General features: G+C 36.6%; 1 pseudogene; it reads right to left on the bottom strand.

The window, feature by feature from the left end:
* Positions 1 to 762: 762 nt before the first annotated feature.
* The window catches only part of LOC138165628 (adenylate kinase isoenzyme 6-like), a 36,181-nt pseudogene continuing 13,683 nt past the window's right edge, over positions 763 to 23,260 (bottom strand).

The following is a 23,260-nucleotide window of genomic DNA, read 5'->3' as shown; positions in this document are numbered from 1 at the left end:
AATAATATGCATAGTCAAGCAAAACACTTTCCCTTATGGGTCATGTAAGAAACAATGTGTGTTTTAATATAGATTTGAATCCATCACCTCTCTGTTAACAGGTGGCAGTGCACTCCATATTGGTCCTAAGGAATTGCTGTTGGTCTCAAGTTCTCAAGTCTTTCTAAATTGTATGTCTTTACTGTGTTATTATTATATAAATTGTTCTCCTGATTCTGCTCACTTTATTTAACATCATTTCATACAAGCCTTCCCAGGTTTCTCTGAAACTACCCCCTTCATCATTTCTGATAGCATAGTAGTGTTCTATCCCATTCATATATCATGATTTTTTTTCTGTTGTTCACCAAATGCTGGTCACCCTCTCATGTCTTTTTGTTTTAAAACAAACTGATACCTTTCCACTTATTTCTCATGTCATCTTGGTGCAGGGCTTTTTTAGAACAATTAATGTGATGTTTATAGCTTTATCTTTAGACTTTTATTTATAAATCAGCAATTCTTCCTAACCTTCATTTTCTTTTTTGTGTCAAGTATTAAAGATTTACACCTATTTTCTCAAGTTTGCTTATTCTTTAGCAGTTAACCAAAATAAATGAGAATGCTGAATATTCCTAAACTTTAAAATTTCTTAATATCTTATTCATTATATTTAGGGGTTTTGAGTTTTCTCTTGGAGAAAAATTAATTTAGTCATAATTCAACTTTATATATTGTTCACCTGCCACTTCTGTAACACAATCCTGGATAATAAAATTTGGTGTGTGTTGTCTTAATTTCTACTGCATGGGGAAGGAGAAATCATCAAGAAAATCTTTAATCATCATGTGGAAAACCTTGAAAGTCCATGCTTTGCCCTTGGAGTTAACTTATTACCTTTTATTCACTGCTCAATCCATTTCAGTATCTGTTCTAAATTATTTTTTAGTTCCTCTGGTTCATTGCTGGGCAGCTGGTGTGCTATTTCATGGTTGTAGGAGGCCATGGCTTCTTCATAAAGAATTTGAAAAATTTCACACTAAATATTGTCCTGTTATTTCTTTACACTGTATCTCCCCTCTTTTCAACTCTTGTATATAACACAAGAATATATAATATAAGAATTATCTGTTTGAAGCACAAAAATTATATGAAACCATTGTTCAAGGAAGAAGTCACAGCCATGGTAATCAACAATAACACAAACTTCTTTCATTTTATTTTCTAATTCATCAACTACTCTATCTTCATCTAAAATTGGACATTCATAGTCTTCATCATATAACTGTCCTTCTTGTGCTAAATCACCCACATTAATGTATGTCAGTCCTGTTCTTGATGCAAGTTCTTTACCTAGGGTGGTCTTTCCAATCCCTCTCCACAAGGGAACAGCGGGCAGAGGGGGCTAGGCAGGAGCCCTGTGAAGTTTTTTTTAATCAAAAGGATGAGGAAAGTTGTATATGCTGGACTCTCAGATGTGCTTAATTTTGCATAGCTTGTTTTCTTTGTTATATATAGAGAGAAACAGAGGGGAAGAAAGACAGAGAGACAAGAGACAGAGAAAGACAGAGAGAAAAGAGAGACACAGAGAGTGACAGAAACAGAGAGATTTTTGAGGGTAGGGTATTTAACAGGGAATAGAGTAATGACCTAGGTAACAAAAACAAGACATCAATTTAAAAAAACCCAGGGCATGAAATTTTAAGTTGTTAAATTTCATTTTATGACATTGGGTCCATTGTCCCAGTCTTTTGATACATTTTTGAAGGTCAATTCCTTGAGTACATCATTTTATTTTTTTTTTCTCTTTTCTTGTTTATATTTTTAAATAGTGTTTTATTTTTTCCAATTACATACAAAGCAGTTCTTAACTTTATTTTTAATAAAATTTTGAGTTCCAAATTTTCTCCCTAAAACAGTGAGCAATTTGACATAGGTTTTATATATATATTTATATATATAATCATGTAAAACCTATTGCTATATTAGTCATGTTGTCAAAGAAGCAACAGTTTGCAAAAAGAAAAGAAATAACTATAGTTTCCAAAAGGGAAAAAATCATGAAAAATAAAGAAAATTAAAATAGCATGCTTTGATTTGCATTCAGACTCCATCAGTTCTTTCTCTTGATATGGATAGCATTTTCCATCATGAGTCTTTTGGAATTATCTTGGATCACTATGTTGCTGAGAAGAGCGAAGTCAGTCAGAGTTGATCATCACATAATGTTGTTACTGTGTACAATCTTCTCCTGGTTCTGCTCACTTCACTTTGCATGAGTTCATGTAAATCCAGGTTTTTCTGAAATCTGCCTCCTGATCATTTCTTATAGCATAATAATATTCCTTCTTATTCTTGTACCACAATTTGTTCAGCCATTCCCCAATTCATGAGTATCCCTTCAATTTCCAATTCTTTGTTCTCTAGAATGATTGGATCAGTTCACAACTCCACCAACAATGCATTAGTGTTCCAATTTTTCTACGTCCTCTCCAACATTTATCATTTTCCTTTTCTATCATATTAGCCAATCTAATAAGAGTGAGGTGGTACCTCAGAATCCTTTTAATTTGCATTTCTCTAATTAGTAGTGATTTAGAGTATTTTTTCACATGACTATAGATAACTGATTTCTTTATCTGAAAACTGCCTGTTTATATCCTTTGACCATTTATCTTCTAGTGAATGACTTGTATTATTAAAAGTTTGACTCAGTTTTCTATATATTTGAAAAGTGAGACCTTCATCAGAGACACGATATAAAAATTATTCCCCAGCTTTCTGCTTTCCTCCTAATCTTGCTTGTAAAAGTTTGTTTGGAGCATATCACTTTAAAATTTCTGGGCTTGTTTCTTTATATGTTAACCGAGGAGTATGATTGGAATGTTTTCTAAAATTCCATCTAATTTTAACTACTATGATCCTATTATTTTGTCATCCAACATATTAACTCTCCCTGACAGCTTCAAGGCCAGAGAATTAGAAAATAATGTACTTTATGTCTTGATGAGAAACATTGATAAAGTTGTTTAACAGAAAAGAGTCTTACATAGAGCTCTGTGGCATGACACTAGAGACTTCCCTCAAGAATGGCATTAAATCATTAATAAGCACTCATATGCATTTGCTCAATCAGTTCTAAATGCATTTAACTGAATTATCATCGATCATGTAATTTTCTGTCATGAACACAATGTTACTGTGAGTGATTTACCTTGCTGAAATTTAGTTTTCATAATAAATCTGTAACATTTCCCTGATCTACAAATCTAGTAATTGTAAAAAAAAAATGAAAAAGGACATGAATTTAATCTGGTGTGATTTGTTTTATTTGTTAGTGATTTAGTGATTGCCGCTATCTTTTGTAACAGAACAAAAACAGCTTCTGGGATTCATTAGCATTTTTTTGTTAGAATGTTGTTAGTCTATATGTTACAGAATTAAACTTCTCCTTTTGGAAAATCAGAACATATGCCTTTCTCCATTCATATAGCACTTCATCCATTCTCCACAAATCATCAAAGACTACCAATATTGGTTTAAAATTTACATTTACCAGTTCTTCCTTTATCCTGGGACAAAATTCATCTAGGTCTAACTACTTACTTCCCTTGCGCCTCCCTGAGACAGCAAGCAATTAAATATCGGTTACACATGTGCAATTATGTAAAACATTTCTGTATTAGTCATTTTGTACAAGAAGACTCAAATAAAAGAAAAAAATAAAGTGAAAAATAGCATGCTTCAGTCTGTGTTCTATCAATATCAATTATTTCTCTGGAGGCAGATAGTATGCTTTGTCATTAGTCCTTCAGGATTGTCTTGGTTTGTATTGTATTGCTGTTGTATTGGATTGTATTGCTGATAATAACTAAGTCATTCACAGTTCTTCATCAAACAATTGCTATTTTTATATACAATATCTTCCTGTTTCTGTTCACTTCACTATGCATCAGTTCATGTAAGTCTTTCTAGGTTTTTCTGAAATCATCCTGCTTGTCATTTCTTATAGCACAATAATATTCCATAAAATATATACCAAAACTTGTTTGGCTATTCCCCAACTGATGGGCCTTCCTTTGATTTCCATTTCTTAGCCAGCACAAAAAGAGCTGCTATAAATATTTTTGTACAAGTAAGTCCTTTCCCCCTTTTATGGATGTCTATGGGACATAGACCTAGCAGTGGCTTTTCTGGATCAAAGGGTATGCAAAGATTTTTAGCCTTTTGATCATAGTTCCAAATTGCTCTCCAGAATAGTTGAATCAGTTCACAACTTCACCAACAGTGTATCAGTGTTCCAATTTTCCTACATCTTCTCCATTATTTATAATTTTCCTGTTTTGTCATTTTAGCCACTCTGATAGGTGTGAGGTGGTGCCTTAGGCTTTTTAATTTGCATTTATCTGCATTATAGTGAGTTACAGAATTTTTATACGGCTATAGATAGCTTTGTTTGCCAAGAACAATTCTAATAAGGATAGAGAGAAGAATCACCAGCAGATTGTGATTGATTCTTCAGCCTTAGTAACCCCTGAAACAAAGAAGAAATAAGGAAACAGAATTATAAATCTATAAAATATGATAATTTACAGACATAAAATATTATGAAAAGTTTAAATTATAATAAAGCATTACACTATGACTCCCTCTAGAAAAGTAATAGGGGAACATAGATGACAACCACAGGATGAAAAGGTGTTGACAAGCTACATCACCAAAAGGTACTAAATACAAAAAGTTGACAAGCTACATACACACAGATCCATAAAAGTATTAAAGCAATTATTATCAGTCAGAACTCCTCTAAATAGTTAGTATTTCTAGTAAGAGTAAACTACATTCATGGGGACCAAGTGCTGGGATCCTATGATGTAGAAGAATACATACATACATATGTATACATACATATACACACATTTATATCTACAGATACAATTTCTTGAGAGTCCTTACTAAAATTTGTTGATAGGTGGTGAGGTTGGTTAAAACTTGCTCTAGGAAAATAACAATTATATTCTAACACCCAGAGAAAAATTTTATGGCTGAGTTCAAAGTATATATTTAGTACTTTGCACGTAGGCTGGCTGGGGCAATAAAGGAGAGGCAGCTGTAATAATTTAGTTTCAGACACAGGAATGAAACATTGAAAGTTATCTGGCTACATTTCTGGGTAATCATAATTTGACTCTTGCCCAAGTAATTACTATCAGTGGAGGAGAGGAGATGACATGGGCAGTAGGAATGACAACAGTTTCATCTGGCCTTTGAGAAGTACTTTGGTGCAGAGGGTACTTTCAGAAATTTTTCATAAGAAAATATGGTTAGCATTAATTGCTGTGGTGATAGGACCAAATGTCCCCTGCAGATTGATATTTGAGAGCTACTAAATGCAGGGCTCAGTGGGTTTGATGATAGGGCTGGTGAGACCAAGATGGGTGAACTTTGTCCCTCTGTGAGCCAATCAGCATCATTCCATTCCATGGTCATAGACTTCATCATTAACCCTGTCCACTTGTTTTCTCGTAAACCTTCTCATGGTTGCAATAGGACCAGTAGTTGAATAAGTGGGTAAGAGTATCTTAGGGAACTTGGATGCTTTGCTATCTGCATCTTTCATGGGAATACCCACATCACTGAGATCATACATAGTTCCCTTGGAATATAGAAGTAATGTTATTTTTTACATGTCTGGCCTTTTTAATATTTCCATACTTCAGAAGTCTAGGATTTTGTTGATGGGCCTATTTTCTTTACAGTCACAGATCACAAACCCTCTATGGCTTAGTAGAAAGCCTTTAAGGGTGACTGTGCTGGCAAATTTAATTACCTGTGGCTGATAGGATGATAAAATTCTCTGGACCTAGTTAGGTTGTTATTGTTTGGTTATTTGAGTCATTTCTGACTCTTCCTGACCCTATTTCGGATTTTCTTGGCAAAGATACTGGAGTGGTTTGCCATTTCCTTCTCCAGCTCATTGTGCACATGAGAAAACTGAGGCAAACTGTTTTTATACCCAAAAGCTATAAAGCCTTTAAGTAGGGATCTGATGACTATGTTTCTAACTGGGCAGCCAGGTGGTGCAGTGGATAGAGCTCAGGACTAGGAGTCAAGAAGACATCTTCATGAATTCAAACCTGGCTCAGATACTTATTAGCTGTGTAACTCTGGGCAAGTCACTTAACCCTGTTTGCCTCAGTTTCCTCATCTATAAAATGAGCTGAAGAAGGAAATTGCAAACCACTCCAGTATATTTGGCAAGAAAACCCCAAATGTCACAAAGAGTCAGAAATGACTGAACAAAACCAAATGATAATAGAGAAATGAAGCACCTGGCTCCAATACCTCTGTCTATTACCAAGGAAAAGTCTGACAAAACACCTTTTCATTTCAAAATGCTGCTTTTTTCTGTTCACAGTGATGCTGCAACCTCCTTTCAGATGAAATGAAATGTGTCGCAGCTTCTGGGAACACTTAAAAAAACACTTGAGAAATAATCAGACATTAGTAGAAAATAAAATAGCTGTCTGCTACATACAGACCATCAAGAGGAGAGAAATGAAGGAGACGATGGTCATCACGCTCGTATTGTCTCCATTTTGGTCACGTACACACATGAGGAGCAAGGGAAGTGCGTTCAAAAGTGGGAGGAACCATCATGTTGCCAGGCAATGAACAAAGTCTGAGGTTTTCAACAAAAGGTAAAGATGGAGACAGTATTCCTACCATCCCACAGACAAAAGAGATCCAAATGTCTTTTTGGTAGAAGGAGAATTTAATGACTTCAGGAAAACATCCCAGCTTGAGAGTTATTAAAGGGAAAAGTAAGTTTTGCCATCTATCCTGGGATGGCTTTTCTTGCTCTGTGAAATATAGGTAAAGCATTTGGTCCACAGTAAGTATATTAGGAACCAGGTGCAATTCCACTTTGGGTAGTTCCAGAAGTCAGGCTTCAATTTACCAGAAAATGGATATGTGTATGTTTGTGTGAATGAAACAATTTCTATTTGTAATCATATTTTCACTTTGAAGATGGAGTGATTCATACTATTTTCTCTGATGACTAATAGTAGTTTCATAAACAATATGAATAATTATGATAAAATATATAAAAGCACTAGGCATTTTATGATCCTGTGTACTTTTCGAGACTTTACATTTAAACAATCCTAGGAGATAGGCAGATTAGGATAGTAGTCTTCTAGATCCCCAACCTTTACCCTCTGTACACATAAGAAGTGTAAGTGATATAATGATAAAAATTGTAATTGTTGTGATTTTAACACCAAAAATAATCAAATTAAATTTTTTCAATGGCCTCTCCCTTTTCCATATGCTGTTTCAAAGTTAACATAAGCAGTGGAAAGCTCACTGGCCTAGAATGAAAGAGACAAAGAGAAGGAAAGCGATTTGCCTTAAGGCCATGGAGCTAGACAGGGAGAGAATCCAAGACCCCCCAAACCTAATGCATTATTTCTCTCTGATGCAACTGTGATGAGTTGTGCAAATAGAGCAAAACAAGATCAAGGGGGTGAAAGGAACAGGAGCTTTAGGAGTCAAAGAATACTTTTATTTCGTGTTTGTGAAATATTCTAGGGAAGGGACTCTCCTTCCAGTTCCAAAGTATGAGAATTCATATCATCTTACTCGCAAAAGAGATTCTACCTCATAGCTAGGCCCAAGGAGGCAGCATAGTAGAAAATAATATAAGATTTACAGTTAGAAGAATGAAAAGGGTGATATGAAGGGATGTGTGGGGGTGGGAGGAAGAGTATGAGAGTGAATAAAGACCCAACCTCATAGGTAGCAAGTCTAAGATTCAAATATTGCCTGACATACTGACCATGTAACAAGTTGCCTATCCTCTCAGTGGCCTAAGCCATATATATACTTGTTTGTTTGCATTTATGTACATATGTATATAATGGTTAGCTTAAATCACACTTGCATAAGACTTTTCTCATTGGTGGAGATTGATTGCTGAATGTTCTGAGCCTGTGCAAGGGACAGAATTGGTAAGAGGTAGAAAGAGAGGTCCTGATCTTCCAACTTCTGGCTTAGAGAGAGAAGATGTGTTTCTAGCTAAATGGAGAGAAAGATTCTGGGAAGAAGCTGACATGTCGAGGAGTTAATCCTGAAGTCATGTCCCTTTTTGAAGTCTAGTGCACTGGAGACTTCAGGGAATTTCTATTTGGAGGAGATCTGGAACTCTCTTGATTGAGCTGTCATTTCACCCTCCCCCCCCCGCCCCAAAAGAAGAGTTCATTCCTCTTCGTGTCTTGTCTGATATACATTCTCATGTTTGCTTTCTCTGATTTCTGTTTTGCTATTGACTTGGATAAGTGTTTTATTTTTATTTTTAATTACTTACTATACATGTTCATTATGGAACTTGAATAGGGTCAAAGCTTGAATGTTTAACTTGAAATACACCTTCTCTGTTAAGGGATGGTGATCTGAGCACAGCTTGAACCTAAAAAATTATTTCTCCTTGACTAACAATATTTAAGAGAGTATAAAAATATAGTTCTAGTCCAGTACAACCTCTTTGTGAGGAGAGAAGAGTGGCTAGCCCCTGACTTTAACCTCTTGCTTCCCTTCCTGGTAGAAATTGAAATCTCCCTTGGAGAAGGATAGCAAGTCAGACTTCTAGAGTTATCTATTCTTACTTCCCTTGGAGCCATATCTAGACAGGCCCACATGGACATACATAACCTATATGGGCAAAGCACACAGTAGATGTGTTCCCTTACACATATACACAGATACATGTGCATATATTACATATTAATTTATAATTATATGTGTGTATGCACATATACATACATATATACCTATCTGAAAGAGAAAATCATCTACTTTATCATATCAGAAACTGTAGAATCTAAATCTCATAATACAAAGTAACATAGCAATGCTAAATGAGTCCTACCAAGGCTTTTAGTAATTACCCTGTTTGAGCCTGAGCGGATACTCATTAGGAACAGAAGACTAATGAGGCTGCCCATGATATTCTCCTTTCATCATTATGATACTTGTGTACCTTTATAGTGCTATATGAATTTTGAAACAGATAGGCCTATTAATCTGGAATGATTCTTCATAAAGAGTCACATTTATTATGTCACCCCCCTGCCCCAAAACCTTCAATAACTTTATAGAAAAGTAGGACTAATGCCAAACTTTCTAGCCTTCTACAATTTAGATACAATCTTTCTCTCTAAACTTAACCTGCTCACCCCATTCCTCCCTGCCACCTCAGGCTTGAACTCTCCTCTATATACTGTCTTCCAAACATACATTCTATTTTCTTTCCTGTGTTCATACTTTCCATTCAGCCATTTCTCTCACTTGGAATGATATCAGATAAACTCAGTCAGTCAGTCCCTTAGTGTCCAAACATTTATGAACTATGCCTAGGTACTAAGCACTGTGCTGAAAGCAGGGGATGCCAAAGAAAGCCATCTATGCTTTTGAGTAGCTTGTGTTCAAATGGAGAGAGACAACATGTAAATCTCTGAGAGACAGACAGACAGACAGAGACAGAGAGAGAGAGACAGAGAGAAAGACAGAGACAGAGAGAGAGACAGAGAGACAGAGAGAGAGACAGAGAGAGACAGAGAGACAGAGAGAGAGACAGAGACAGAGAGAGGGAGGGAGAGACAGAGAGAGAGAGAGACAGAAAGAGAGAGAGACAGAGACAGAGACAGAGACATAGAGAGAGACAGAGAGAGACAGAGAGAGACAGAGACAGAGACAGAGACAGAGACAGAGACAGAGGAGAAGATGGAAGGTAATCTCAGGGGAAAGGCCCTGGCTGGGGTGGATGGAGAGTGATATGAAGAGCAGGCTCAGCATGGACCTCATTGTTCAAGAGCCAGTTCAAATAGTGTCTCTTCCAGCAAGCTTCAGCTCCCAGACCAAAGTAAACTTTGATTCCTCTTATTTGACTTATTTTCAGTGTTGCTCATATTGGTAGCCATTGCACTTAGAACAATGTTTCACACATATTTGGTGCTCGACTACTACTTTGTTATTTAATTGCTTCTTTGCCTTTTCACCCTCAGATCCAAATTCCTTCCCCCAAAACCCAGACTAGTCATGTGACTTTTCCTTTATGCCCTTTATTTTTTTTTTTTACCATATGCAGTATGAAAGCTGGTATGACTCAGTGAAAGGGCATTTGTCTAGTAGTCAAGGTACCTGAGATTATGGCACAAGGGAGCCTTAGTTATGCCTTTATTCCTGGCTGTGTGCCTATAGAGAAATCACTTCACCAATATAGGCTTCATTTTATCTCATTGGTACAATGGGGAGGGGGTTGGACTAAGTCAAATCTTCCTCACCTGTTTTTGTGGCACAGACCCTTTTGATAGTCAGTTGAAACCTATGGACCTCTTTCTTAGAATAATGCTTTTAAATAGCATTATAAAGAATCTAATCATATTGAAATAAAATCACAAAAAAAATTCCCTGGCTAGATGAACTCTAAAGTTCCTTGCAGCTCAGAGATTTTATGATTAAACCATGTTCTGGTTACTTCAGTCATTCTGACAATCAATACTGATTTCTAACATTCTATATAAAGGCTGTTTGTCATAGCAACAGACCTCAGCAGTTACAGCTTCCACTTACTATGTCAGAAACAGTGGGTTTTTTTATCCATTAAAACCACATTTAGTGCCCAGAATACTAAGAAAGAAATTTGACAATTGAGGGCAAAGTTGAAATTTTACCCCTTTCAGTAGAAACAACATTAGCAAAAATCATAAATTTTGATGTGTTATCAAGGTTAAAGGGCTTAGGAGAAAAGGTGACTATTAGGACAGAGGAGGTTAGGGGTGACAGGGTGATATTCTCTTTCCAGAGTCCTGTTGCTAAATTATTGTTCACTTCTAAGAACTTCATCCATCTGTTGCCTCTCTAATACCGTCTAGACAATTTCAATGACTTACACAATTCATTGTAACTGAATATTTTCCTGTTTACTACAGAGTTAGTCTACAAAGGTCACTGATAAAATAATCTTTTGGAAATGCTATGGAAAACATCTCAAAAATCCAAAAAATTCAGGAGTCACCCTCAACAGTAAGCTGTTGCTACTAATTCAGGGATAAAATATCACAATAACTGAGCTAGCTAAATCTTATTTCTGGCAAAGCTCTGGATGGTGTCAGAAAACATGGGCCTGGTACAGCATGCCAGCAAGATGCAAGCTTTCATCTATGGACAACTATGTCTTTTCATAATAAAAGCTTGATCGTAAACAAACATTGGTAGCACTGGGGAGTTTTTCTGCTTTTAAACTATCAGCTGAGCATCTGAAGAATTTCCCTGGTGCAATACTTTTTTGCAACCACATGGTTTTTTAGAACACCTTATTTAATGGGACTATGAAATAATATTGCCTTTGACTGAAAGGAAAAAATGGGAAGTTTTTGCTCTTCCCCTCAGTGCTACCCTAACTTGGGGACTCTTTCTAGGATAACCCCACTGCAAATGAAAAATTGGGTTTCTGCCAACCATTTTCATTATTTACATTTGCTCATATTCAACCTCCAATAAAGCTATACTTCAATGCTTCTTTGGGACATAGTGAAAACGAGTAGATCTTGAAGGTACTACCAAATAGAGGACAAATTTGGGCATGTCCTAAAAAGTTCAAAACACTTTAAATATCAATCTGGCAAATGATGTGTGCCTGTCACCTGAGGACCAGATTAGATACTTTATTATTATTATTATTATTATTATTATTTTTGCCTTTTGGAGGGCAATAGGGGTTAAGTAACTTGCCCAAGGTTACAAGGCTGGTTTTTTTGTTTGGGTGTTAAGTGTCTGAGGCCAGAACCGAACTCCTGTCCTCCTGACTCCGGGGCCAGCGCTTTACTCACTGAGCCACCTAGCCGCCCCCAGATTAGATAAATTTAAATGATGAGAGAGTCAGTAACTTTTGTTCTTTATCATGCAATTTTTTGTTTAGTCTTTATTCATTCATGTCTGACTCTTTGTGACCCCATTTGGGGCTTTCCTGGCAAAGATACTGGAGTGCCTTACCATTTCCTTCTCTAGCTTATTTTATATATGCATTTTACAGATGAGGAAACTGAGGCAAACAGGGAGAAGTGACTTGTCCATGGTCACTCAGCGGCTGAGGCTAGAGTCACTAATGTCAGAATTGATTATTCCAGATTCATTATTTCTATCTTTGGCCCTTTTGTTTGTTTTCATTAGTCATATATATGTATATACACACACACACACACACACACACACACACACACACACACACAAATTTTCCATTTAGAAAAGTTGATTCACCTGAACTGATAAGCCAAGTGAATGTAGGTGTTAGGTATTTGAGTTCTTATATTGTGTTTCCTCTAATTTGGAAGGCTACCCCTACTTTAACTCATTACAGATGTATAGAACCTCCTTTGGCGCCTCCCCCCAAACTAGGCATAAAATTCTCAGAGTATGGCTGATTTTTTCTCCTCATGGTTCCAAGGAAGATTGAGGATTTAAAAAAAAAACTCCTGAGGACCCACCAGTGATCTTTCCATTGTCAATTAAACAATTGGTATCAATTAGTTTTTATACAGTATTTACTGAGAAGTTATACCATGTTCCAAAACAGTCCCTCTAAACCAGGGGTGCACTGTCTGCTTGCACACACAGGATATCTTGGAGGGTGGTCTCAAACTTAAATTATAATGATTATGAGACATACATGTAAACAACAAATGTGTCCAAGGAATACCTGCTGACTTCAGGGAGGGGGAGAGGTGAGTTACTCCAGTAGGTGAAAGATTCTTGTTTCACTAATCTCGAAGAAAGAAAAGACTCAGATCATCTGGTTTTCTCTTTCACTTTTAAACTCACATCTGATTCAGAATCTCTTAAGTTATTGGTCCTTATAGCTCCACAAGCAATTAAAATATTTTTTCATTGTGACATAGTACACACCCCTCCAGTCCTACATGACTTCCAAAGTTCTGTATGTTACATTGGAAATGAGCTGTAAATATCTGTACATTTTCTATGTAGCCAGGAAGAAAAAAAACTCAACATTTGCTAAGAACTGGTCTCTCATTGACCAGTCCTGCTGTAACACATATTTTTTAAAATTGCCCCAGATCAGTCATAATGAGATAGACAAATCAAAGCAACTTTATAGTTTCATTTCATACACAATTAAATGTCGAAGACAATGAGAGACAGAAATAGCCAATGTTAGAGGAACTTCAGGAAAACAGGCACATTAATACACCATTGGTTGAGCTATGAATTAGTCCAACCTTTTTGGGAAGCAACCTGGACTTATTTTAAAAGAGTATGCTTTTCATGATTTTTAGCCCAAAGGTTCTACTGCTGTGCAAAGGATCAAATAAAGAATTACAAAGACCCAACATACCTAAATATTCATAACAGAACTTTTTGTGGTAGAAAAACTACATACAAAGTGGATCCTCATTAACTGGGTAATAGCTGAAGGAACAGTTGCATATATATATATATATATATATAATGGAATATTTTTAGTGTCAAAAGATATAATGAATATGAACAATTTAGATAATAATGAGAAATATATTGATATAAGGAGAAATAGAAAAAATACACAGTTACAACAATATGAATGAAAAGCACAATAAAAATTAAAGTGTACATTGTATAACCAATGTTGGCTCCAGAGAAAAGAAGAGAGAATAGGGTAACTATGAGTGTGGGATATGGTGCTAACTAGACAAGGTTGGAGTATCAACCATTTGATTATGTTTAACTGGGCTTTTCCCCCCCCTCGTTAATAGTGAAGACTTACTGAGTAAGTATGGGGAGGGAGAGAAGGCCCTAAATAGAAATGATCTTTTTAAAGTAAAGAATGGTTAGGTTACTGCTCTTCCTCTTAGATGCCTTTTTACTACATTCCATTCACTTCTGACATATTCTCTCTCTCTGTCTCTCTCTCTCTCTCTCTCTGTCTCTCTCTCTCTCTCTCTCTCTCTGTCTCTCTCTCTCTCTCTCTGTCTCTCTCTCTCTTTTTGCTTTACCTGATTTCCTTGGCAAACATACTCATTTAACATGACTTCCATTTGTTTCACCATTCCTGCTTCTTCCTTGGATTTGGTATTTAAAATCCCTTCTCTTACTTGAGTTTCCTTTGGAGAAGAAGCATGTACTAGCTTCCACGACTCCAGAGGTCAACCAATAAATAACCTGTCATGTATAGCCCCATGAGAACAGGATGCAATATTTTTCTGCATATTTCCTAGGACTGGACCAAAGAAGCATGTCAAAAGTCTCATTGAGAACTTTTTAAAAATAGACAGACTATGGGTGTGGACTATGGGTACTCATCAGGGGAGAATCAGTTGTTTTTCTCTTTCCCCATTACATGTGGAGAATTCCCCTCTATACTTATGACAATTGCTTAGATTACACATGCCTGCATATATTTCTTCATTTGCCTGAATGCTAATTGGCTCTATACAATTTCAGTCACTACCATTTTTTACCTGTATTGAAATGTAAACTTAATGAAATTTAAATAATTGACCATGTTTTCTACAACTATTTGCTATACCAATTGTCGACATACATACCAAATATCCTTCCATCATATGTTCATGGAGGAGACCACTTTCTGTGCTTTGAATAAGAGTAGATAAGGTCATGACACAGAGATCAGTGCTTCAATACTTTTTTTGTTATGGAACTAGGTCTAAATTTTGAAATATAGCCCTATAAAGACGCCAAGCCAGTGCAAATAATACATCATGAAGATGTATGGATAAAGAGGAGCATCATGATTTCATACACAGAATATTCTCATGAAAACAGGGAGCTACCCTGGTTCTCCCCCACTTCCCAATTCCTCATTTCCTCATATCATTTTAGCCTTTGCATTGGTACAGTGTTATGTTTCAGAAGAACAACTACCGTTACGCCATTTTCATTTGAAGATAAACATTGTTGTACTGAAAAGGTAAAAAACAAAAAAAAAATCTGACATCTTTTCAGAGAATATCCTTGCCAAACAAAAAGCTTTTAAAGTCTTCCAACTGTCCAGGTGTGGGCCAGTATTATCATAGCAATATTTAATGTGGGGGCTATGCAAGCCCTCTTATTCCTGGAAGACTTAGTAACAATAGTGGGGTAAACAGGGATACTAGAATTTAGTAGGATAAATGAGTGATGCTGTTATATTAATGACTTGAGAGACATTTTGACAGGATAATTACAAGTTTTAAGGTAAAATATTTTTAGAAGAAATTGAAAGACTCTGCCTACCAAACAGATACAAATTTCAATTTTTCAGATTTAACTTTCTTGAGAGAAAAGAACATGAGATCAAGAAATTATTTTGCTATCATGTTAACTCAACTTCAGAAATGCATATGGCAAACATAAGTCAACAAATTCACTTCCTTTTGGGACAAACTCATAATTCCATAGCATATTAAGGTTTATGAAGTACCTTACAACCCTTTGAGGAAGGTAATGCAAGCATTTTCATCCCTATTTTATAGATGAAGAAAATGAGTCTCAAAGAAGTTAAGTTATTTTCCCACAATCAAAATGCTGATATAATTTGGGTTTGAACCTAGGTCTCACCAAAAGGCTATACATGGCATATCATCTCGTTGTCATGACATCATGTTGTCCCAATTATACTATGGTGATGCTGACAGTAGACCACTCAAACACTTGTGTCAGTCACTTTCATTGCACAAACCACCCAGGTATACTTTGAAAAATTGTCTCATTTGTATGCCCTGACTCAGAAAACCTGGAAAAATCTCTGCATCTAATATACCGAAAGTAACTCCATTATCAAGAACAAAATTCCCAATATGACAGAAGAGAGTCTCTTACAACCCCAGAAGTGGGCTTCAGGCATTATTCTTTGCTGCTTCGTACAGTGAAGTGAACCTATAATATACAGGGGCTTGATGCATTCATCAAAATAGCATCTGTTAACAGGGGCATCTAGAGGACCTCACCATCTCTAGTGAATTTTCCTACTCATAGCTCTGTTGCTTTGGGTCCCTAAGCAGTTCCCCCTCTTGATGGCTTCGGGTCTAGACATTTACAGCTTCTTGCTGTTCATCTGTGCTACCTGCTGGTCAAGCTCTCTCTGCCCTTACCTGTAGTTTTTACAATACTCTTGTTTGGTAAGGTGAGGCAGCGAAGAAAAACAATGTTCCTTTGTGGTTTGACCACGCTCTTAAGCAATAAAGGGAAAAGAACCCCAAGAATGTCTGGGACCACCAAAAGGTACAATTCTCCCTGCAACACCTCAAGACTTCTCACTTGAATCTATTCCTTTTTGTCACAGTTCCGGCCAATCTCTAAACTAAACAGGAACTTGCCCCAGAAAGGGATATGATTCTGGGCTCCAATTTTTATGAACATTCTGGTCACACACTCTAGGTTTAGATATAGTAACCAAATTCATCATAGCCTTTGTCCTTTTCCCCTCTATTTGTAAGCTTCTTACATAGAAGAACCAAATCGTTTTTTGTCTTCAATACTAAAGATGGTGACTTACCCATAGTAGGCATTTAATAAATATGTGTTGAATAGAATTGGCATTCTCCACTTCCTCTGAAGCTGAGAAAACATCCTACTTATTCCCTAATTACCTCTGTTAACCCCTTTGGCAAGATTACTTAAATTACTCAAGGAACTTAGGAATTTCTGCTATTTTTCCCACCTAAGGTAGGAGGTGTGTGAGTATGTGTGTTTAGCACTTCTCTAATTTCATGCATGCCTTCAAGCTGATACCATTCTCAGTTTAATGGGAGAGGAGAAAAACATCAATAGTAGCTACACAACTACAAATTCAATCTAACTGCTTATAAATATCAAAGCCTCATTATGATCCTAAAATTCAAGTGGTTCAATGATTTTTCAGCATCCAGTGGTATCATGACATTTTCAATTAAAAATGAAAGGTTCACTTAAAATCAGTATCAAATGTGCTCATAATAAATTTTCAGGTCATGATAATGCATTTATAGGTGGTTGTAAGATAAATTTTTCCTAGGTTTTTTTTTAAAATTGCAATCACTTGAGATCTATTCTTGCACAAAGTCCAAATGCAAGAGTGATTCCCTGTACATGGTAAGGTCCTCCAGATGCTCCTGTTTTCAGATGCTATTTTGATGATTGTATTAAGCCTAGAACAATATAGATCTTCTTCAGTAAGATCTGTGATTATGAAAAGAGGTCAGCCCAAAAATAATAGCTAGTAGTTAGATAGCACTTTAAGGTTTGCAAAGCACTTTATAAATACTATCTTATTTTATGCTCATGACAAGTCTGGGGTTTTAGCTACACTTATTATCCCCATTTTACAGATGAAGAAACATAGAGATTTAATGCCTTGCTCATAGTCACACTGTAAGAGTCTGAGATGGATCTGAACTCAGGTCTTCCTGACTCCAGGTCTTGCTCTAACCCCTATACCATCTACCAGCATGATGATTTATAAAGGAAAAATTAAATAAATGAAAATATCTAATGGAATGTTTCCAGAGATTTGGGATTCCATCTCGTTGAAGGCCTTCAAGCAATATCTGGGTAACACTTGTCAAGGATGTTACAGAGCGGATTTTTGTTCAGGTACAAGTTGAGCAGGACAGCATCTGAAGCTCCTCCCAATGCTGAAATTCTGCAATAATCTCCCTACAAGGTGAAGTATCAAAAGAGGACTTTAACGGAGAAACAAGAAAGAGGCCTTTAAAAAAAAACGCTACTATTGTCTTTTGCTTTGTTCTCATCTGCATTTCTCAAAATCCTTCTTTCCTGTACAGAAATATTTATAGCAGCTCTTTTTGTGGTGGCAAAGAATTAGAAATCAAGGCTAAGCAAGTTGTAGTATATAAATGTAATGGAATACTATTGTGCTTGGAGAAGTAAGGAGCAGACAGACTTCATAATAACCTGGAGAGACTTATATAAACTGATGCTGAGTGAGGAGAGAAGAGCCAGGAGAACTTTGTACACAACTACAGACACATTGTCTCTGTGATGACTGACTGATAGACTGGGCTCATCTCAGCAATGCAAGGCTATAAGAAAACTCCAAAGGACTCATGATGGAAAAGTCCCTCCACATCCAGAGAAAGAATTATAGATTCTGAATGCAGATTGAAACAAACTACTTGCTTTCTCTCTTTTTTGTTTTGTTTTGGTTCTTCTTCCTTGTTATCCATTCCATTGGTTATAATTCTTCATTACAACTTGACTAATGTTTAATGTGAAGGTATATGGAGAACCTACATCATATTGTTGGGGGATAGTGACTACAAAGTGGTCACATGATGAGGGAGGGAAAACTGGTGTGTGTGTTTGGGCGGGGGGGGGGTGGATTATGGGGGTAGAAAGATTTCCTGTGGACAGCAGTTGTGTCACAGTAGAGGACTGAGAGATAAGGCATGGAGGTGGCAACTGCCATGCGAAAACTCTCTACAAGAAATCTGGTCCTTCCTCAATCCAAATATTGGCACCCTAGGTCAAAGCCTCTCTAATCCCATGCCAGTTATGGCTCTGGTCTGGTAACCTTTGATGAAAAAAGAAGTATACAGCAGAATAGTTTAGCAATTTGGACAAAGAAAAGGCTAGTACAGGATCATCTGTTCCGGTGTTTGGTGGCGGAATATGACTATTTTTTTCTTAAAAAAATACCTAGATTGAATAAAGATGAACTACAATAACCAATCTTAGATCTAAGGGACAGATAGTAATCTATAGTACTTTTCTCATTACAAAGGTGGTGGACAAGGGGTGTAGGGTGCATAGTCACATGAAGTTGCTATGTTGGTTGATTTTGGTAAACATTATTCATTCATTCATTCACTCATTTATTATTAGGGAGAGTTCTATAATAAGAAGTCACTGTGATAGAAACACCAAAAGATGTCAAACACTTTGAAAAATACCAATGCAAATAACCTAGTGATGAACAATTAAAATAGGTCACAGGCATAATTTTAAATATGCAGTATTTACGCAGATAAAAAAATACATATTCATAACATTGTCTATAAAAATAAAATAATTGACTAAAAATTACCTGAAAAAGGTCATTTAATTTATATCCTTATACCAAAATACAACTACATTTTTATTCTCAGAGAATGCTTCCTACAATATTTTCTAAATATTACTTAAGTCAGAACTTCTAAAACCTTCCTTAAGATTAAAAACTGTAAATTAAAACAGCAGTCTTCTCTTCTGCTATCAATTTGGTTCCATATATTAATCATCTCAGGTTTTTACAGCCCAAACTTTATGTTTCGAAGTAAGTAACTAAACCATTCCAAGTGAAACACAGATTAGAAAGGCAAAGTTGGAGTAACTTCTTGATGAGAGTAGAAAAGCAAGGAACACGTACCTTAGATTGTAGAGTTGAAATGAGATTTATATTCCTAGAAAGCAGGACACTTTTTTGGCCTTGGAAAATCTAGAGAGCTAGAAAGAAATCAAAAGAAAACATGGATCCTTCTGACTTAAAAAAAAAAAAGAGAAACCATAAAGACAAGTCAGTTTTCTGATGAGGCAAGATCAGGGAAAGAAAGCCAGAGATCAGAGCAAAAAGAAGTTTCTGGATACTTTTTGAAAAAAAAAATTTGTTTATATGCTTTAAAAGGGAAGCAAAAAGCTCCCTTTGCAGTCACATACAATTTTTAAGTCTCACAAGGAAGATACAAGGAAGAAAAGATAATCATGTGCATCAGAATAGTTTATCCCAGATTTATAGAGCTTTCAGAAGAGACCTTGGTTTTATCTGGTCCAGTCCTCTACCTTCAAGCAGATGAAGAATTATTAGCCCCATCTTCCAGATGAGGCTGGGAAATCTAGAGAGGCTAAATAATTTGTCCAAGGTTATACCTGAATTAACATTAGAAGGGAGAACAGAACCTAGGTCTTCTGTCTCTTGATGTAGCTATTTCTAATATAATTTTGTTTGAGCAATCACTTTGAAATAATTGCCTTTAAATGCCTCTCAAGAGGCAGTATGATATAGAACAAAGAGTCAATTTTCAGTCAAAAAACTCTGAAGTCAAATCCTGCTACTGTTACAATTATTGTGGCAATGGTTTGTGGACTTCTTTTGAACTGGTGAGCTATTATAAGAGGTTCATAATACTATGGGGGAACCAAACATTTTCATTTTTTTCTTTATCTTATTTTATCAATCAATTTATGCTAACAAGGACCATTATTACCATGTTGGGTTCCATGAAAAATTTTTATGTGAAAAAAGTTCCCTCATAGTCAAAAAGTTTGGCTTTAAAATATAAGGTACTTGAAATTTTATGTGTTATTTAATTGAGTTTAGATGGTTAGTTTGATTTTTATTTTAAAAAGTAAAATGTATGTATGTATATTTTATATATATATTTCTCACATCAAACCAAATTTCTACAAATTATCAGTACAATACTCTTGTAAGAAGGATATAAAAATGTAAGCTCTATGTAAGTAGGAGTTTTTATTCAATCTCTAAACTATTATCCCCAGCACCAAGCACAATTCCTAACTCATATTAGGATTTAATGTTGTTTGTCCTTATTTTTGATGATGATCAAGGACATCATGGGGTGACGTCTTGACTTGTCTATGAATTGGATTTAGGAGAGGCAGAGTGGCAAAAGTCATTAGCTTCACTCTTCTAGCATCATCAAAGTCCAATAGAAAAACAAAAGTCAAAAGGATAGTCCAAGACGCGGTGGAACTTTGGCATCTTCGATGTCTGACCAGTGACTAGCACCTCTAGTGTGAGGGCTTGCTCAGCCCTTTGCAGTCTGCTTATTCACTTTTAGTGTCTACTTGCTACCCAACTCTCACCTGTGCTTCCAAGAAGCTGTATGCCTAGCAGTCACATCCCAATAAAACCTTCTTGGCAGATGGGATAAGCCAGGTTGACGGTAACTGACAGGCCTCAAGCCCACTACTCCTATCACGTACAGACATCCCCCCGCCCCAGAACAGGCAGATGAGAACAATTTATTCCAAAGGCAAAGAAGTAAGATTTAATAAGAAAATGTTGATTGTCTGATTGATTGAAGACATTTATATCCAAATCTTCATCAACCCAGGTTTCGGCTTTGGTCTGGCTCTGGGAAATGAAGTCAAATGTAACTATAATCCAGGAAATCAGTGCTACCCCTACAGGAGATCAATTCTGGATGACTTGCAGATGTTTCCTGGTACCTTGGGTTATAAACAATCATTAGTCAGAAAAAGATAAACACAAGAGATAATAGCATTCCTTTGCTTCTTCAGATTCCAAACAAGGCCATCTCCATTGCTGAGCTGCAGACTTGATGGCAAGGCGTAGGGGCAAGATGCCCACCACCTGACAATCGCCAAGGTCAGGAAGCCTTCAGAGGACCAGATCCCTTCTATATCCTGGCCTCCTGGACTTTTTCCAGAATAGGCTAGGCACCAGGGCATCCTGATAGTGCTGACATTTCTTCCTCTGCTCCAGCCTACTATGAGACTGACCTTCTGAGATCTCACAAGACATCATTGGTTATTGCAAGGTCCTAACAAAAGAGCACCTCAAACAATCTATTCATTTGCCTCTCTCAAATGACCTGTCTCCAAGCACTGATATTCTACTTTAACTCATTCCTCAATAATTTTCAAATTCTCATACCATGCCAATGTGCTGTTATTCCAACTTATCATAGGGTCAAGTAGGTGACACAGTGAATAGAGCCCTGGGTCTGGAGTCAGGAAGACCTCGGCTCAGATTTGGCCTCAGACACTTACTAGCTGTAGTAAGTCATTTAACCTTTATTTGCCTCAGTTTTCTCATCTATAAAATGGGGATAATGATAGTGTCCACCTCCCAGGGCTTCTGTGAAGATCAAATGAGATAATAAATGCAAAACTCTCAGCACAGTACCTGCCCCATAGTATACTATAGAAATATTAGCAATAATAATAATAATTATTATTGTTACCAAAATTCTACTGTTGACCCCCATCCACCCTGTTGTCCCACTACAGATCTTGTCACTTCCACTCTGACCTTTGGAATGCCTGATCCATCATTAACAAACTTCCTTTCATCTTAAATCTCTTCCTTTCTCACACTCAGTGAGGCCTAGCTTCCTACTGATGGCATGGCTTCCTGTGCTATCTTTTTCAGAACTAACCACACTTTCTTTCATAGCCCCTGACTCACCTGTCAGGTCTGAGAGTTGGAATGTTACTTATTCCCATTGCTATTTCAATATTCCCTATACCACCTTCAATTATCAAACTTCTCATTTTTGGTTCATGCTAGCCAATCTAGATTCTAGTCTCTATTTTCCATCAAATCCCAAGATATCTTCCTTTCCTTCTTCTTTCCCTCCTTTTTTCCTTCCTTCTTTCTTTTGTTCCTCCTTCTTTTCCTTCCTCCCTCCCCTCCTTCCTTCCTTCCTCCTTCTCTCCATCCTTTCCTCCCTCCCTCCCTTTATTCAGTGTCTGCCTAACAGTTTAACTCTTCACTCCAATTCTTGCCTTGACACTTGATTTTAACCTACAGATTCATGCTCTTTAAAATATGCTAGCTTAGCAATTTCTCAATCTGTTCAATTACCATAACATATTCATCCACTCTGCCTCACCTAGACAGAAAGGCAGTCATATTCTTGACCTTGCCACCATCCACAAGTGTTCCACTTCAATGTCAATTAACTCCACAATTTCTTTATTTGATTATAATCTTTTACATCCTATCTTTTCTTCTACTCTTTGACCATTCATCTTGATCTTCATCCTCACCATGATAACCCCCATTCCTTTTTACCCCTCAATTCTTTTTCAGGGCATAACCTCTGCAGCGGCTATACTCTCTTCCCTCCTCTATATCAACCCTTTGGTGAACCAACCCAAGTCTCTGCTATCAAAGTTCTGGGCTCCTTTTCCTATTGATAATCATACCTTTCCAATCTAATGAGCCTGCCTTAGGGATTTAATAAAAAGAACAAGTTGAGTCGGGAAATTTGGTTCTAGTCCTGGCTTTGTAACTGCCTGAGTTCAATCACTTGACTTCTCTGGACATCACTTTCCTTATCTATAAAACAAGAACCCCCTGAATTATTTCCCATCTTCAAGACTGTATAATCTATATTCAGACAATACTTATCTATTAAAGCATTTGTGTGTTTCCAGGGCAGTTGCTAATATAGAAACTATACCCTTTGAAATGCTGATTCAATAATATAATCATTAACACAATTTTAGTTTTGACAGTGTCATTGATGCATGTTTC

The sequence above is a fragment of the Petaurus breviceps genome, unplaced genomic scaffold (genome assembly GCF_028583685.1).
Source record: "Petaurus breviceps papuanus isolate PSGF00001 unplaced genomic scaffold, PetGlider_PUasm1.0 214, whole genome shotgun sequence".
NCBI classification, from domain to species: Eukaryota; Metazoa; Chordata; class Mammalia; order Diprotodontia; family Petauridae; genus Petaurus; species Petaurus breviceps.
The sequence above is the reverse complement of the archived record's forward strand: the minus strand, read 5'-3'. Positions and strand labels throughout refer to the sequence as shown.